This window comes from Clupea harengus, chromosome 2 (assembly GCF_900700415.2).
Source record: "Clupea harengus chromosome 2, Ch_v2.0.2, whole genome shotgun sequence".
Classification (NCBI taxonomy): Eukaryota; Metazoa; Chordata; class Actinopteri; order Clupeiformes; family Clupeidae; genus Clupea; species Clupea harengus.
The window spans coordinates 16094698-16113767 of record NC_045153.1 but is presented as its reverse complement, the minus strand read 5'-3'; positions in this window follow the sequence as shown (position 1 = coordinate 16113767).

Sequence of the window (19070 nt, the reverse complement as noted above, 5' to 3'; positions counted from 1 at the left end):
GGATTTGTCCAAACATGTAAAAAAGGGGGGGATCCTCCTCTCCGATAGCTCACGAGTCTTTCCCCCTTCTCCACATGGAGCAGATTTCGGGCGAATGTCGAACAGCCAATTGGAGGAGCTGCATGCCACTGTGTCATTCAGCCAGGCATCCAGTCCCCTTTTGACTCTGCCTCTTGTTGCCAGGGTTGTTTTTGCCCTTCGGGTACAGTGGGGGAACTGGAGCAGAAAATGTAACGGAGAATACTGTAGTACTTAGCCTTAGTCACCTGAGTAGAACCACATGGTTATGTGCAGTTCACCGTTTTAGATAATAACACTGTTGGTGCACCGGATTTTATGGCGTGGTGTTTTCCTGTCAAAATATTTTGATTAATATAAATTGATGTAAATTGATCATATAAAGCAGAGATGCACTGACATCTGTGCACATAGACCAATTGCTATTTTTGACATTTCAAACCGTCAAGAATGCAAGTGCTTTTGTGCAGATCTCAAATGAGTGGTCGCACAGCATGTCAGATGTAACGATTTTTCCCTGCAGATTGGCCAAAACACATCAGATGCAGAGCTGGCCTGAAATGAACTCTAGTGTCCTCTCTCTGATCTGCTGTCCAACATCACTGTCAGCTCTGGGTTGTTAGGGTCAGAGGGGAAGTAACCTTTTACAATCCCTTAGTAATCAGGCAATCAAACTGATGGTAATCCTCTAGTGCCTTATCAACACAAAATACGAATCCCTCAAACTCAAGTAAATAACTCAAGTCTAGTTGACAGCTTATGCAAACGTCCTCAACGTGTCAGAGAAAACTTTTATGTAACTTTGCCCTTGATTACTTCACACTTTCTTTACCTGATAGTTTCTAAGTCAAAAAAAAAAAGAAAACATGAAATAGAGTTGTTTTTCTTTCTTTTTTTTAAGTCATGATGTACAGTTGCGGAAAATGCCTTTCATGAAGCTCTTTTGGCAGCGGCTTCAGCCCGTAGCTCTGAGGGTGGAAGTTTGAAAGTAGGGCTGAACTTGAAGACTTCAATCCTATGATGATGGGCTTGCGTGTTCAGAAGTCTCTATATCTCAGCAGGGTGGATTATAATTGGCATGCCCCGCTGTTTTTGACAGGCTGGGACAATCTGTATTTCAAAGCATCGTTAGCTCCTTTCCTGAAATAGGGAGGCAATATACCCTTTCATTCTCTTCACCACTTGATGCAAATAATGGCAGACCAATATTTATTGATGGGTAGAAACTTAAGTGTCCTTGTGTGACTCTGACATATCAAAAAATGTGGAATCAGGTATGCCACCTTTCCCGTGGTGTGTTATACCCTCATGTCTCTCTAGGCTGACGGGATACTACATTTTTCACATAATGGGTGTACTGTATTCAGATTTAAAGAAAGGTTCAGGTGCTTCAAAGAAATCAAAGAGGCAAAACATGGGGTTGATGGCACGTTATGATCAGTTATGAAGTTTGTTCAGGACATTTTCACTGAAAGTTTAAAAAATACAGTTTGAGCAAACACACGGACACAGAAGATAGAATCCATAGACACTAAATCACAAAAAATACTTTCCGTTTGTACAACAAATGAACCTTACAAGCGAACCACTTAAAACAACCGGTGTGTAATCTTCACATGAGTTGTTGATGAGATGCCATAGGCCTCTAAATGTTAGAGAGAGTCAATCTTTGAACATGGCCCTACAGCACATAGAAAACACCTTCATTATATCACCACACCCAGGTTCCAGCCTTAAGATTGAGCATGACAGATGGTTAATTGCCTTCCTTCAGTTTGGATTCTCTCCTCCTCCGACGTGTTTGAGTGCCGACAGGCACACTGCAGAGTCACATGACAGAGCCATTCCCAGTCACCTCCGGGGAAACGGTCTCTCCCTGGAGAGCAGTCTCTGGTCGATGGCGCAATAAAATGGTAAAGACAGGAAAGGCCATGAATGATGTGCACAGATTCTCAATGTAACCTCCAACCAAGGTTACATTTCTAATCTAATGGTATTCATTGCCAACCACTGCGTGACTTTGTGGTATACAAACCATCCAAGTATGGGGATTAATTTATTACTGGACATATGGGAACTTTGCGCGGTTTACAGAGCAAGGTTATGGTAAAGTGTAGAAGAGAAGCACATTGGGATTGAGTGTAAAGCAGAGTGTTGGTGACACCAGTAACCCATAAAGCTACAGTATATTATTTATTATTCTTTTAGGTGAATATTTCATTCAGGACAATATATCCTTGTTGTGAACAACCATGATTTAAGTCTGACTGCGTGTGATCACAGGGTGTTTGATCTCATTCAGCCTTAGCCCCTGGGCCCTGAGAGCATCACCACTTCAAGATGGATCTGCCACACAGAGCCAATGGTGGCTTTGATTACACTAATATTTGAGTCAAAATAACGTAGTCTGCAGAAAAGCAGTATGAAAACAAATTTAACACACCCCATTTGTAAATGACAAATAGATTATCACAGACATTACGTTACAAATACCTGTTTTCATAGTCACAAATAAAACTACTTATGTTTTATAGTTCTTGTAGTGACTCTCTCGCAGTGGCTTACATGGCAGTTCACTAGGATGCAATGCTGAGTCAGGCCTTCACATCTAGGCCATAAATATACTGCATACAAATACAACTCTCACAAAGATGCCACACCTAAGTGAAGTCTATTTTACCAAGAATAGACTTGCAGTGTCATACTGAGCCTTATACAGAGAGAGACATGACAAATTTAGCTAAGAAAATCTAAGAATTAAACTGTTAGCTTAAGAAAGACAGTCTAGTATTTATTTATAAACGCTTTACATCTTTGAGACAAAAGAACACACATTCTCCATGAAATCCTTGTAATCAGTTCTTGTTTTCTGCCACGGCTAACAAGAGCCTGCGAAGAGCTGCTGCCGGAGAACGCCACACTGTTTGAAGGGAGGCTGGCTGTTAATAATGAATGTGTGTCTGCTTTGAGCTTGTCACTGGGAGCTGTTCGCCCTCGTAACATCCCAGCTCGATAAAGGGCATTGTGCTGCAGCCCACGTCTGCTCTGCTGCCTGCACAGAGAGCCCAGGGTGGGAAGGGATGCAGGAAAACAGAGAGAGAGGGAGGGAGAGAGGGAGGGAGAGAGAGAGAGGGAGGGAGGGAGAGGGAGAGAGAGAGAGAGAGAGAGAGGGAGGGAGAGGGTGGGAAGGGATGCTCTAAAAGTTGGAAACGTTGGGTGGCACAGACAGAGTTGGCTGTTTCCAAAATGAGCATTTAACACCAACAGATTTTTCTTGCTAATATGGTGATTTATACCAAGATGGTCAAATTTGGCGTAGATACATGTACTGTACATGTCAATGTGTTATGTAAACAGGGGAGATTATTTGTCCATGGAAGATCCTTTGTCTGCATGTATGCAGTTTTTCAAGACTTTCAGTTTTTCTTAATGTTTAGGTTAATGCAAAGTTATTTGATGACCTCAGTTGACAGGGCTCAACCTCCAAATAGGATCAGTTTCCGAGTTTCTACAGGTCTAGGTCTCTGACTTCATAAACATACATACAGTACGTTGCACGCACACATACACACAAACACACACAGTCACACACAAATAAATGTTATTCATCATGAAATATGTATGCATCAAGCAATGAAAAGAAAACAACAACAACAACAAAACGTAGTGCTCTCGGTCAGCTGGAGGCATTTCTATTCTACCTAGTAACTAGCTAGAGCGCTGACACACTTTTAGGTGGTTGGCTGAGTTGTATGCCAGAGCTACAGGCCATGGTGTGTTAGTAAGTCACTTTAAGGTCATTGTGGTAAGTGAGAACGCCATCAGCCTCCGAGGCAAGAGCATGACAAAAACAATCATGCCATATTTACTGTTCAGTCAGCCAGAAACACCAGAGTTCTGACAGCACTTAAAGTGACTGTTCTACATCATTGTAGCATCCAGACTGTCCAGCAAATAAGGAATGAAAACTTTGACCATGAATCTGATTAAACTAAATGAATCGTGTGTGAGAGACATCTAATAGTGGTGGGGGTGATGAGGAATCCTCAGACCCCAAGGCTTTGATGATATTTAGGGCAGTGTAATAGGTCACAAACATTTAATAGGCAAACAAATACAAATAGGGCGTTCCTTTTACCCATTACCTCCTTACCCTCCATTAAACACTAAGCCAACCAAGGTGGGATTTCAGTGTCAGATTTTACACATAATAGAATTTCATCTGGTTTAACATAGTCACACCAAGAACCAAATGTGGACCACCAAGTTTTTTTTTAATATTTTTGTTTTGAACACCATGCTATGCTCTAAATAACAGGCACAGGTCACAAGCAAATCTGGAATGTCTTTTGTCTGAGTCAGAGATGTGGGTTGTATACTTCCAAAACAATCGCATTATTTCAACTATAACTCTTTTGTCTAGTCTTCAGGGAAACATCTGCAATCATCTCTCACTATGTGGAGCAAAGGCAAACGATAATGAATCACTCAACTGATTAGAGATGAATACAACAGCTTTCATGTTATGCCTGTACAATAACTGACGTCCTCTCTTGGTGAGATGTATCTTTGCATTATTGATTCTCCTCTCTGAGCATCAGACACAGTCTGGCAGTCCATGCAGGGAGTGAAACTCTCAATCTACAGCCATGTTGCCTGGTACACTGGTGCCAATGAGTTGTCGTGGAGATCGAGCTTCTGCACATACAGGCCTATAGCGGCACAGAATGGTAAAGGTAAATTAGACATGTGGGTAGTATTGACTGATAACATAGAGCTACATTGGTAAGTAGGTGATAAGTAGGTAGATCAACTAGGCAGTAAACACATAATCTGTCCACTGAGATGTGGACATTTTGACTATTTTGACATTTTGCTATCCTGTACTATCCTGTAAAACCTTTTTCCCTTTAAACAATAATACTTAATTATTGGCAGGGGTTCTTGCCAGTTGTAAGTAAAGTCATTGCTCTCCCTGACTGACCGAACCCTGGGAAAGTAACTTGGTTTATGTTTAACTCACCTTGCATGAGATAATGGAGTTGAGTTACTGTTTGTAAAGTGGCCTAATGATTAATTTACTTTATATTCAGCATTTTAGTGCACAAAGCACATTTGGATGTTCTTTTGCATTGCAGGCTCCCTTGCTAGCTAAGATTTAACTTTCCTGTGCAGTAGTCTAAAGAGTAGATAGTTTGAGGGCTAAGAGCAAGAGGGGACTAGGGAATACAACATTAGCAGTTCATTCTTTTGGCAGACTAAATGTTGCTAAATTTCAAACAGAACATAAATTACTCGAATAATATGATAACTTAGAGCTCGTACCTGAGATACCCCTAGAACTAGAAGAAAAAATCAGCACTCCAATAGTCCATCAAGACTTCCCAAATTCATCAACTGTAATGTTTACTGCTGCTACAGACAAATTAAGTTGTTGATTGATTGAATAATGACGCTATTACTATAACCTACCTTCCTGTAATGAATTTGTTTATTCTTAGACATGATGTCTCATCAGTATGGCTGAAAACACGAGTTCAATCACATGTCCACAGTGATTGACACTTGTAGACAGAGGATTGCTCAGCTAAGCAAAAGGTGAATACCAAAGATGAGAAAATATGAAGGAATAACTCTAACAAAGATGGAAGGGAGGTGAGGAGAAGCCAGAAAAGAACACCCCACAAGGGCACCAAAACACCCAGGTCCACCCCTGGCTCAAGGCTTGTATCTAATTATTTAAAATGTCTTTTGCACCATGAGACAACATGTTATTCATCCACCGTTTTAACTGATGGGGTTGGCAACTGTTCCTAAACAGTATCTAATTGTCAGAAGGTCTCCCAGCAACACACGCATCATTACATAAAGCTGCACGAACAAACACATCCAGCCCTGTCCTCATGACCTGCTAAGCAAACATCAGGGTGACGCCACCAAACTGGTTTATCATCAGCACACTAGCATTCTCCTTTCCTCCTGTTGAAGATTATGTCATTGCAGCCTGTTGTCTCCAAAGCAGGTCATGAAATCACCATGAAGTACTGGCAGATGTCTGTGACTCAAGACAACATTAACACCCGCTCACCCACCCGCCGCTGAGTCATAGCAAACAAACAACTGCTCTGTCCTACGAGCTACTGATATGTGCTGCATGTAATAGGTCAAAGCCCTCACAGGACAAAGAGGGTTCAATCTGCCAGCCTCAGCAGATACGTGAGGCGGGGGATTGAAGGCCATTAAAGTCACCACCCTGGGACTAAATGCCGAGTTAATAACCTTCCCACTGTGGCACCATAACCCGCCGCGGTGGCCTTAACCGAGAACGTACCCTTCAGAAAATGTCACAAAATACTGACACACCCTGCAACCCTTCATGACATGCCACAATTGCAGCCTATGCCTTGATGGTAGATGTGACCACATCCAGAAAATACTGCAAAAAGGAGTGATGGGAAATGTCACAGGGTCGACGATGCTCTTCACACCACCCGGAAAACAACTCCCAACCCCTTGAATAATTGCAATGATGCCTGCTCAGAAACTATGTTTCTCTAAACTACGCCTCCCAAGAGCCAGGCCATTAAGGGCTCCCCCAGCACCAGAGGTGTCCTGATTATTCCTCTCGCTTGCAAGAGGGCTCGGTCCACCACGGGAAGATGCCACGGATCCCCTATTACGAGGCGAACCACCTCTGGAAACCAAACAGAGTTATGGCGATGTGCAGCTATCGATATCACTGACCGTCCCTCTGCCTTGATGCTTTGAAGAAGTGGAGAGATCAACGAAACTGGAGAGAATTAATGGGTCGTACCCTGCAGCTGTGCTTTCTGGGCCAGGGCATCCACGCTTAGAGGAGGTTCGTCCTCTGCCCTGATGGAACACTAGAGAGGGCACAGGACATTCTCATTCGCGGCAAACAGATCCGTTTGCTGTCCAAATTGACACCACACCTGCTGTGTGAAACATGGGTGTAGGCACCATTTCCCTGTTAAGGCGCCCCCCTGTGACATGAGGTCCGCTCCCTGGTTTAACACGTCCGGAACACGTTGAGCCTCCAGAAACCTGAGGTGAGCCCATCTCCACCTCAGCACCACCCTTGACTCTAGATGGCAGAGCATCATTGAGGGCACTCCGCCCTGACGATTGACGTAGGCCCCCAAGGTGGTAGCATCTTACCAACATATGTTGGTCCCGCAGGTGGTCCTGAAAATGGGTCAATACATTCAACACAGGAAAAGCTTCAGCCACAGCAGATGGTGTGAAGGACATCATCAGCACATGTGCCACTCTCTACCTCCTGACTAGAAAGGGGAAAGCATCACACTGCCCACATTCCGGTTCTGCTCCTAAAGCCTCATGGGTGTGCCTAGCCCCCAAGCAGATGAAGCATTGCTGGTGGAGGTTCTCAAGAATCCATCCAGGGCATGTGACACATCTTCTTGTGTTCGTCATCTTGTTGTGTTCATAAACTTCACCCTGATTATAGCTATCCACTTTGAAGCATACAGTGATAAAAACAGAGGTGTCACAGGAATGTTCACTTTGCATAACGATTGCAATACAACAGCAGGCTTCTTCCAAAGAGCCTGTATCCTGCCTGGTGAGTAGCGGTAGGCTACTTTGCAATGTAATTAAGGTCAATGGCATTTCAGACTCTCTGGGGTGTTTTAACGTGACAGTTTCACCACTCCAGCAATTATTAGCCAACTGCCTACTAGGAACGGTTTACAGAGTTTCATTTGCTACTTAAGGCTCAATCTGTACTTGGCTCGCTCCTTCACAAACACACACACACACACACACACGCACACATACACACTCACTCACAAACAGATTCATATTCATATTTTGTGGGTGTCTGGATGCAGTCCAATCCTCAGTCCTCTCTCTTCCAATTTTCTGGGTTTCCTTGCTAAGTCTGGTGACCAGACATGGTTGCCTGGCAACCTAGCCTCCGAGAGAGAGATGGGATCACTCTCCGCTGAAGAGGGGGATGTGGGCACTGCCATGAAAGGAGGAGAGAAACTTTGCATGTGTGTTTTTTTTTGCGATTTCGTTTAAAGATGCAACCTGATGTCAAGTGGTTCAGTAAAATATAATGTGACTATTGAAGGTGTAGGACAGTAAGACTCTTGCTGTCGTCCTTGGGAGGAATCTTAAATGCTTTCATTTGTATGCTGCCAAAAGCCAAGGGGGCACCTTAACTACATCACTATGCATGAAATGGGATCACAAAGAAACCAGTCTCTTTATCTCAACATCATGATATTGAAGTGGGGCATGAAAACCATAACACTTGGCCTCTATGGTGCTCCTCTGCTTAAGTTACTGTTGGAAGGGCTTTTGTTAGCCTTAAAATGTACAAGGCAAATAAAGGAGGTTTTGCACAGTCCTTAAGCTCTTTAAGGCTGTGGCCCTTCAAACAGCACCTTGTGGAGATCACACTTCAGCCTACCGTTCATGATCCATGAACAAGAAGTGAGTTGTGAAATACAACACTTTATCTAAGGCCAATGCAAGTACTGTATCATGGCTTGAAAGGTTTATGTATGTATGTATGTATGTATGTTTATTTATATATATATAAATATATATATATATATATATATATAAATATATATATATATATATGTATATCGTCTGACCATTCTGTTCAACCATTACAGATATGTCTGACTGTGAATACATCAAAACATGGAATGCTAGTATTTTAAAAGGCTGTAGTACATTCTAGTCACCAAACTGTGGTGCAATTGTGCCAAAGTCAATTACTTAAAATGCAAATAGGGTAGGCTGCTTTTCCTATTGTGCAAAATGTAAAACAGTTCAAGGAGAACACAAATTCCACAATCAAATTGCACAACATCTCACAAATAAATGGAAACTCACAGAACATGTAAGCTAGGCACTATTCCAATGGGTACCATTACATACTTACAGTATTTCACATTTGCCTGAAAGAAGATATCACAAACCTGAACTGAAATTGAAACTTTTGTGAATTTTCTGCCTGTTGTTACTTACAGGCAAGAGGGGTAAACTGACACCATGAGGGTGTGGTACCACTGTGTTTGCACAGCAAGGTAAGGAAAAGGTTGTTTGAGCTTGTTCTCAGCTTAAGGCTAAACACTCAATCACTGCTACAACATGAGCTACTGACAGTCCTCAGTGTCGTGTTTTTGGATCAACATCAACCAAGAGTTAAATCTGAAAGTGTGAAAACTCTCTCTCATTTTGAATCAGATGTTTTGTCCGTGTCAGCTGCATTTAGAGGGGGAAATTAAAACTTAGTGCTGTGGTATATTTTAATTGTCTGTCTCAACAAAAACATTGTTTTCTATTTCCAAGCTTGAAGAACTGACTGTAGTCCTCAATTGTTGTTTGGGAGAAGGGCCGAAAAGCAGTGGGGGAAACTGGCCCCATTGTCCAGCACTATTATCATGGTGATAAGTGATCATGGGATAGCATGAGGAGGGGTCAGTAGCTTCATTAAGCTCGTCCCCCACTGGTGCCCATTAGGGCTGGAACCATTGTTTCCTGGTTTACGGACCCAGAGAGACACCCAGCCAGGTGCCTGGCATGGGAATGTTGGATTATGGATTTGGGTCCTCTGAGGGGTCAGGAACTTCCCCCAGTGCACAAATGGAATGCTCACATTTTACACCACATCATGTGGTTTGGGGAGAGCTCAAGGTTGAGCTCCCCTTTGCTTTGGACAGAGATGTAAGAGTGTGTTTTAATAACATATATGATCAACGGAGATCTGAAAGTGTGTTTTAGTAATGTACATGATCAACTGAGATCATGTCTTGGAAACAGATGCTTTTCACAGACAGGTCTCATATTAATGCAAGGTGGACTTGACAAAATTCCCTTGCTTTGGTCCTGTTGTTCTTGTGGGCAAGAAAGCAAAACAAAACAAACAAAACAACAAAGACCACCCGAAGACCAGTAATTAGTACCGCATATGAATTTTATAATGTATGAAGAATTGCAAACGCATGTGGAAAAGGTCTGTAAAAAACATACAGTATAAATCACGCTTGCCGAGTACAATACTTTGTGATAAATCTGTGGTAAAGAGCAATAACAGTGAAGCTACAATGACACTTCTCTCATTATCAAGAACAATTTTCCTCTTTCCAAAAGCCGATCTCTAATCACTACCAATTCAATCACATGAGTTTGATCGCTTGCAATCCTCAACCTGCTACAGAAAAAAACATCACTCCAGACAGACCCAGGCACGCTTTTTAACCCTGTCAGTCCCGAGAGGCTCATCAGACAGGCGATGTGAGCTCTCCATCTCACTGAGTCAGTGTGATCCCTCCTGAGAGGATGGGGATGGTTAGCACGACGTCTCTCAACTGGTTCAGATATGTGTTCAAGGGGGGGAGGGAGAGAGGAACAAATGAGAGATGATGAGAGTAATTGGCCTCTCTTTCATCTCATCTTACCATAACCCCTTATGCCTCGCAGTCATCCTCTGCAGTCCTAATTACCGTCTGACAGGGCCAAATGTGCATTTGCCCTTCTTAACCCTTGCCAAGAGATAAAATCTCAGACCAAAGGAAGAAAAAAAAAACCTTGATAGAGACACCAGCGTAGAATTACTTACTTTGGGTTAATATATTGAGTTCTACATGGTGACTAAGGAATCATTTTAATTAAAAGATAGAACAAAAATGGAGGAAGGAATTCTCTTTCTTCCGTTGTTACCCATAATCAGAACCGCAAACAACTACATTTTCTTAGGTGGCAGGTAGGATATCTGAGGCTAAAAATGATCAGTTATTTTATATAGTTATTTTAGTTTTTGTTTAAGGATCCAAGCATATAGTTTGTCTTCTACCAGTAAACATAAATGTTCCTTCTGGGAAACATTAGCAAGAATAAAAAGACATATATCAAACTCTGAGCCTCTGAAACTGCATCTAGCTCATAATAGCATCCATCTGCATGTTTCGGTCTCATAAACACTGGCGTTTATTTGATGCTTGTGTTTTTCTCATCCGCTCCCCCCCTTTCACATGGCTAGTTTACAGTGGTTGCCACGGCAACCACATTGCCCAGCCGATCCCTGTTTCTAACCCCCTGCTGCCTGGGATGAAAACCATTTGGCACATTCCATTACATCCAGACGGCTTGGGCCTCTGCAGACTGCCTTCTCTTGCCCACGGGCTTCATTAGGGTTGTTTGGGTGGGTTGTTTAAGTGTGGGGGGGGGGGGGGGGGTTGTGCTCCATAGGTTGCAGCAAGGACTGCACAGGGTTGGAGAGGGAGGCGTTTCAGTGCAAAGTGCACAGAAAGAGAGGGGTGTTGGTGGAGGCCGGCATTGTGTGGAGCTGGAGCGTCCATTAGGGCTTTGGCTACCTGTAATTGAACTGATGCCACCGTGGCGGCGCCCGGCAGCCCCGGCTCCTCTGCTGGAGACGCCTGGATGGAAGCCCAGGGGAGGGCGCAGACTCACAGATGGGGAAAGAAGAGAGGGCGGAAGGGGGGGTTGGTTAGTCACAGAGAGAAATGTAAACACACACACACACACACACACACAGACAGACACACACACACAGACACAGACACACACACACACACACACACAGAGACAGACATGCAGACATGAAAACAAATGTGTGTGAGAGCATGTTTGTGTGTGTGTGCACATAAACACACATATGAACACACATGCACGCACATACACTCACACTCACAAAGAAGCCTCTCGGCATGCACGCACGCATACACTGTACCACTCATTATAAGCAGAGGACAACAATCTTGAACTTTGCTTTCAAAGTGTACAGAAGAAATACAATATATAATTGTGATGTATGACTATTTGAAATGCCTCAAGGTCCTTAACTCAAATACCATAGTTCTGAATGATGGAACACTGTACATCCTGTTCTTCCCATTGTCAAATAGTTTCAGTGAACTAGCTGCATTGGAAGAGACTTAGCAATGTCAACAGTTCATACACAGTGGTCATTGATCTTTTAAGGCAACAGCTTCAAGGAATACAACATCTTGTCATGTGCTTCTTTATGCAAAACTTTGACCTACATTAAAAACAAGAAAACTAAATGTAATTGTCATTTAACCTTGTTTTACTACTGAGACATTTTAGATGACGTATGGTGCCTTAGGATAAATAAAAAAGGCTCCGATCAATTTGAAAGCAAAGTGAAATGTGATAACCTATTATTGATCACCACTTCCTCTCAAGAAACCTGATTCAGTGATCCATAACATCGATGTGCTGGCTAAACCACACTGAAGGTTCTTGCATTCACAGTGGGGTTCAATAGCCAGAGCTGGCAGAGTATTGTAAGGTTAAAAAAAGAAGACAACTTTATTGCCCAGTAATTGTTTAAGCTCATTATGTTTCATACCGTGGAGATATGTTTCATGTACGTCTGCTATTCTTGCGTGAGTGACTGAGAGGAGCAGGTGTTGAAGAATCCCCCCATGACTTCCTTCTCCCGCAGCCAAAACTGGGCTGTCTAGTCAAGTGTCTGACAAATATGAGGAGTCTGTGTCACCCCTTAACACAATCTCCCACCATTTCCACAATTTCCCACCATTTCTTCCTTTAAATATTAATCTAGTTATCCATTTGAAGAACCGATCCAGTTGGCAGATAAGCCTTCTCGTTAGTGAGTGAGGGATGTTTACCTTTTTACTCACAGAAATGGTTCACCAGTCTGAAATGAAACACATCTACAGGCCTGTCAGTGGCCAAGGATGGGTAAATAGAAGGTCTGCAGCTGTGTATTATATCTCACGTGACACTGTGCCAGATTGTGGCGGGTTGCATATTAACATAGGAATGCTGGGGTGTCGCGGGACCAAGCGTGCATCTGACTGCACTCTGAGACGTGATCAATATTTCCCTTTATGTTGGATCTCTTTGCTCAGCAGGCACCCTTGTTTAGGGGGAAGAACATGGCTTAAGCCGTTCTGATTCTTGAAAGTGTTTCAGGTTGCTTGGGGATTGCCGTGAAACATTAGAAGCGGCGATGCCCCGACTGCAGATGCACTCTTTGAAGCGCACACTACTCGCTCACACACACACACACACACACACACACACACACACACACACACACACACACACACGCACTACACGCTCACAGACTACATGTGTGTGGATACAAACACTTTCTTCAGCCTTCATTCTCTGAAGTCATGACCACATTTCTAGGAATGGTCTTCCTTTAATAAGGTACTGCAAGTCATGTGGACTGAGAAAAAGTATTTGTTGTATGCAATTCCCAGTCCATGATGGGTCAAGGTGCCTTTGAAGATTAGAATTACCACCAATGACATTTAGAGCATGATGGAGGTATGGTGACTCAACCGATCATCTTTCCCTCTGAAGGAACATGCTTCGGATGCTATTGTCTGCAAGGAAGCTAAAGGAAATTTGAACATTCTCATTTCATTTTCAAATCTGGGATATTTGAATTCTTTCAAAAGACAAAAATATACTGCACAGATTGCTAGAGGGGAGTGCCATCTAGAAAATGCCTGGACTCCCTCGCATGTATACTCTGTTTCCAAAACAACGCCAGACAGCTGGCCTGGCAATTTAGGGCATGTCTGTCAGGGATTTGCACATGGGGTGATGTTATTGGGGGAGGACTTTCTAAGCATTGGGGAGACTTTGATGCCAGCCAGATTCCGACCACCCATCTTATTTTAGATGCTATGCATAGAATCCAGCCCCATAGATTGAATTCTTAACACATCCCTTCGGAGGGAGGTCCCTCACTGTATAGTAACGGGATCTGCATTTAGGATGGCTTGTGTGACCTCCTGGCCAAAATAGATGGCATGATCACATTCCTATGATCACATCCCATGGGAGTGAATCCAGTATTGTTGAATGTACAGACCTCTGCCTTAAAGCCTAAGAGACACAATCTAAATTTCAGCTTTGTTACCAGTAATTCATAACATGGCTGTTAGAGATGGGACTGAGCTTGGATGATCTAAAATAACATTTTGTCTACGCAGAAATAAAAAATAATAATCTTCATAGTATTTAGATTTAACCTATACTGTTTATGATACTCCTATATAAAACATTGTTAAGAAAATATACAGAATAAAGGTGGGAAAAGGAATATAATGATCATTGTTACATTATTTGAACACTTTGAAGCATCCTATGCACAACAACCCACAGCTTGTGGGGAATTTACTCAAAGCTTGCTGTTAAAGTTACGGAGCAAAACAGATCATTCCCAGGCAGCATCCTGGGACTTCATTAACTTGTTCCATTTGAGGACGGTCTTATATAACAGCAGTGCACTGCACTCTTTAATTGAGTGGGCTAAGGTTCAATCAGTCAGTGGGAACAGAAGGCCCCTGGTTACCTAATCTGGTCATGCCTGATGAAAAGAGTTGAAGAAACATGACTGCAGTCTCCGCATACCACTACCTTTCAGCCATTTGCAAAAGCTCTAATAATGAAAACTAATCGCCATCTTCTGAAGACCACCCTGGAAGCATTAGCTGGCTAAATGATAAATATTCCAGGTCCTGGTAGTGAACCAGTAATTGAATTTGGTTCTTAATAAGAACTCTCCCTAGTTATTGCAGACTACAGTGTACATTTCCCTTGCACGGCCCGTATGATTTAGTGGGAGTAGGTTTTTTTTTAAAGGTCACTTTTCCTTGTGTCATGAGTAGAGTAGAGCCCTGTTATCTCCATGTGAGGCTTTGCTTGATCTGTCCTCATCTTACAAGGACAAAGGGTAGGGGGATGGTTGTCTTGTCCTCACGGGTAATTGATATGTCTCGTCTTGTTGTGCTGTTCCTGGAGCCAAGTTTATGTCTGTCCTATGTACACCTTGTATTGAGGTTGCAAGGTATACATTCATGACGAAGGCAAATATTTTTCATGGCTTTATTTCATTAACCCTGTAAACAATGGGAGAAGCATGGTGCTCTCCTCAAGAAGGTAGCTGCCTCACAAATAAGAACATTAGCCATGGGTCAACATCCCAGGTCACACTATATTGCAATGATAAAAGAAGACAGTTGGTGGCGGCTGCTTCTCTCATTTACATCTGTGATCATTTGCCCAGCTGCATTTTTGTAATAAAATTGGTGAAACTCACTTCAGTGAGAAGAAGGGCCCTTTTGTAGATCAGTGCTGTGCTAGTCATAACATTCCATGGGCTGAAATCACAGAACTGGTCTGGCTCTGCTGATGAAAGGTGAAGCACCTCTGATTAGAAGGAGGGGACACCTGAGCTGAGGTAAACTGGAGTGGCCATTCAGGCCGTAGACAAAGAGCTCTCAGAGAGGCTCCAGGTCAAACGGAATGTGGCTACTCAGGAAGGACTGCAGTGAGATTGCTCAGTCCAGTGACTCCGAGAGGAAACGCTAAGTTTAAAAATGTAGACATCTGTAAAGACCTTTGGGTAATGGTATGGTTCAAAAACATTCGGTTGAAGAGGTCTTGTCAAAAGGACATCTGAGCAATTCCAACATTCCAACAAGATCATTTGTCATATTTAGGGTTACCTTATGCCACAATTCTCAAAGTGATTATGCCTCATTCATCCTATCCAAACCTGTATTCTGTGGTTTGAGTATCGCGTGGCACAATCATTCAGCTGACATTACGGCTTCCATATCACTGACACATTAAGCCAGTCTAAATGTTTTTTCAAGAAAAGAGCACAATAGTTACAGTGTGTCCAGTGATTTAGATGTGAAACATCCAACACACAATGCTAGCTTCAGCAAAACACCAGATACCAAAAGAACACAACATTAGCATATGGTGTTCAGTCATTACCTCGTGGGCCATGTGAATAGGGGAGCCTACATATTTATGTTGTTTTAAAACTCAGTCAATACAGAAAAGGTGAAATATTCCCTTAAAATATATTTTGTCATGTAAACAAATTCAAATTCCACTGCTTTTAGAGATTTTGTTGAAACAGACAATAAGAGAAGGTGTCATCGTGAATATCATCATGACTGGGATCTCCATGACTAGGAGTCATATGTATAGCAAGTTTAGTTTAAAATATTTGAACTAATATTTTCAAATACTCAAGCATTTCTTCTCCTGTGACATGACAGTGAAAAAAGAAAGCATCAGTATACTGTATCTGACAACATGACCTTTATCCTTTCCAGCCAACCAGATTATGGGGCTATATATTCATAGGCTCCTAGTGTTTGTACTATGCTTCTCTTATGTGATATCATCAGAATGATTATCAGATAAGGCTTAACAGTGCCTAGAATTTCTTCCATACATGACACGTCAGTTGAGTTACATTCTACCGATGCACGATTGCCATCTTGGTTGTGAATCGGTCTGACATAGGTATTTCAAAGGTGTGGTAAAGTGAGAAGTGACGTTTTCCAGGAAATGATGTTAGTACAACACAACATTTTAGTGTTTCGCAAGGCAAATAACAGACGTGATAGTGTCAACAAGAGTGAGAGTGGAATGAAGAAGTATTTAAATGATTACGCATATCTGCTCATAGGTTTGTATTTGTATGGTGGGGCATTGAATCTGAACGCTGACAGTCTTTGTACACTTGAACAAACACACACACAAATGCGATCCTACAGGGCAGGAGCCTACAAAAAGACTTAAATATGTGACTTGTGGGAGCCTGTAGCATCGGTGACATTTACTGTCAAACAAAACACATGTGCACTCTAAAGTTTCAAACTTCCTATGCGGATCTGACTTGTTGTCTCTGCTCCCTAATTCACGTGCACCCTCACAGAGTTTGAAACGCAAGCCAAGACATGTGAGTGAATAGTGTCCCTCTGTCTCACACAGCCACATGCACATACACGCACACACACACGCCAAACACATGCCACACGCCAAACACACATGCCACACACACGTGCAGCGTTGGCTACACCTCTCGTCTGACCCGTCAATCTGGCAAATCTGTTGTTCTTTTTTTAGCTACCATGCATGGCTGCATGGAATTCAGATTTACAGCATGTCTATCTGAAACACTAAACAAGTAGTTCTAGTAATACAAGTAATATCTTTTTTTAAATGCACGTTTAAGAACTGTAAATATATACATTCATAGTCTAGAATCATACTTTTTTGCAAGCATCTAATTGCCACATTCTGTCTGTGATTCTTATCTAAGTTAAATTTTACACTCTCACTCCTAGGGAACAAAAAGACTGCAATTTAAAAGGGAGTTGCCCGTAAAGAGGAACTCCTAATTTAAAGGCTATTTGGACTGGGGTAGGATTTATGTTCTCCAGCTGGGGACCTCTCCCGAACTACCTCTGACCCCCTGGTTCCCCCACACAAAGGCCGGCTTCAACTCCCCGTCAGGTCTGGCCGTGTGTGGGAACGGCTCCGCTGACAGGACAATGACACTATTGTGCCTTGGGGGAAGTCTCCCACAGCATGTCCCCTTCCCTGCATCGCATCTTTACGTTGCTATATGGGAGGATGAGATGCCATGCCTGTGATTTTCCAACACCAGTCTGTGGCCGCAGGCTCTTCATCGTGGCGTGCAGTGAGGCTGAGCTTCCATTGCTAACGCAAAGCCACCTAGCCTGGAGACACCCAATGGGCCTATGGGTTTGTCTTTGTGCTGTGCAAACAAAACAGCTGCTCACCTGCCCCATCAAAGGCAGTGTCTGAATGAGAGTACTCAACAGGGGATGTTTAAACAGGGGGCTTGTAAAGGTAGCCTTTAAAGCAGTGTACTGGTATTGTCACAGTCCTGGGGAAGTTGTCCAAACAGGTTATAATGGAGCCATTTCAAAACACAGGGCATACAAAAAGGGCTTGCAGTGACATCGATACTTGACTAAGAGTTAACACTAATAAATGCTGAGGGCCATATTGCATGTTCAGTGCATTCTATTTTAATTAAAATGAAGTGATTCATTTAGATGATCTGAACCCAAGGAGCAGACACAATGCTCATACTCCTCCGAAGAAGATGGCCGCGCTGAACTTTATTCACAGGCCTGGAAGAGGAAACAGAAGACACCGCTGACTAGCTAGACAAGGAGTAATGATTCTCTTCAGACTCGACTCAGCACTGTCACAGGTGGGGTTCAGTAAACTGACTATGGCAAACTGGTAGTTCATGTGTATCCAACCACTGGATAGATTGAATGCCACAGGTGGCAGAATACAAACCCTGTTAATGGTCTGGCTACACCAAACAGTCAAAACATATTGTTTTAGTCCAATGAAATCCAATGTATCCAGTGAAGGCAGAGATAAATCTACCCTCAAAAGTCACCTCTAATCTAATGGCTGCCCAATCTCAACTAAGTTAAACTAATTAGTGTAGAGGATTCGATTATTGCTCTTATGATTTGGAAATCCTCCTTGGCCTGTAAGAGAAGCTATAGGAGTGGTAATAGACAATGGCAAAAAGGAAACACTGTTATTTGAAATCCATCAAGAACACTGTCTGCGGTCAAATATTTAGTTACTGTAAGATACAGCAATTGAACTCATTGAAAGTTGTGGGTTAAGTCAAGCACAGTTTCATAGGTATCCTTTGAGGGAAGATGTCAGTTGTCTACACTGTGATGTACTCTCAACTGTCAATATTACATATCTATACATGTTTATAGACAGAGTAAAAAAATAACACCATACAGATATTTTGCAGTAATTTGCATTCTGTGGAATTCTGAGGGGCCCTCTTGCATATGTTGATTTTTCATGAGCTGGTGGGAAGGAAAAGTCTTCTCTACAGGGTCTTCTGTCTTGTGTGCTCTTAAAACAGAATGGGAGGCATCTAATGGTTCTTCTACCTCTCACATGTTTTCTGTACGTGGCATACAAACATGTCCCTGTAACCTTTTAATTAGCTGCACTTTTGTGCCGAGCGTGAATTAGGGCGATTTGATTGGCTGCCAAGAGTGGGACCCATCACCATGGAGAGAGAGTGGGGCTTTGGACTCCATTCAAACGTAATCCTTTGCATTCTGATGGATGTGTGCAACCCCCTTGGTGTACCCAGTGCCTACAGACAGCTGTGAATGGTTGCCATGTCAACCGAT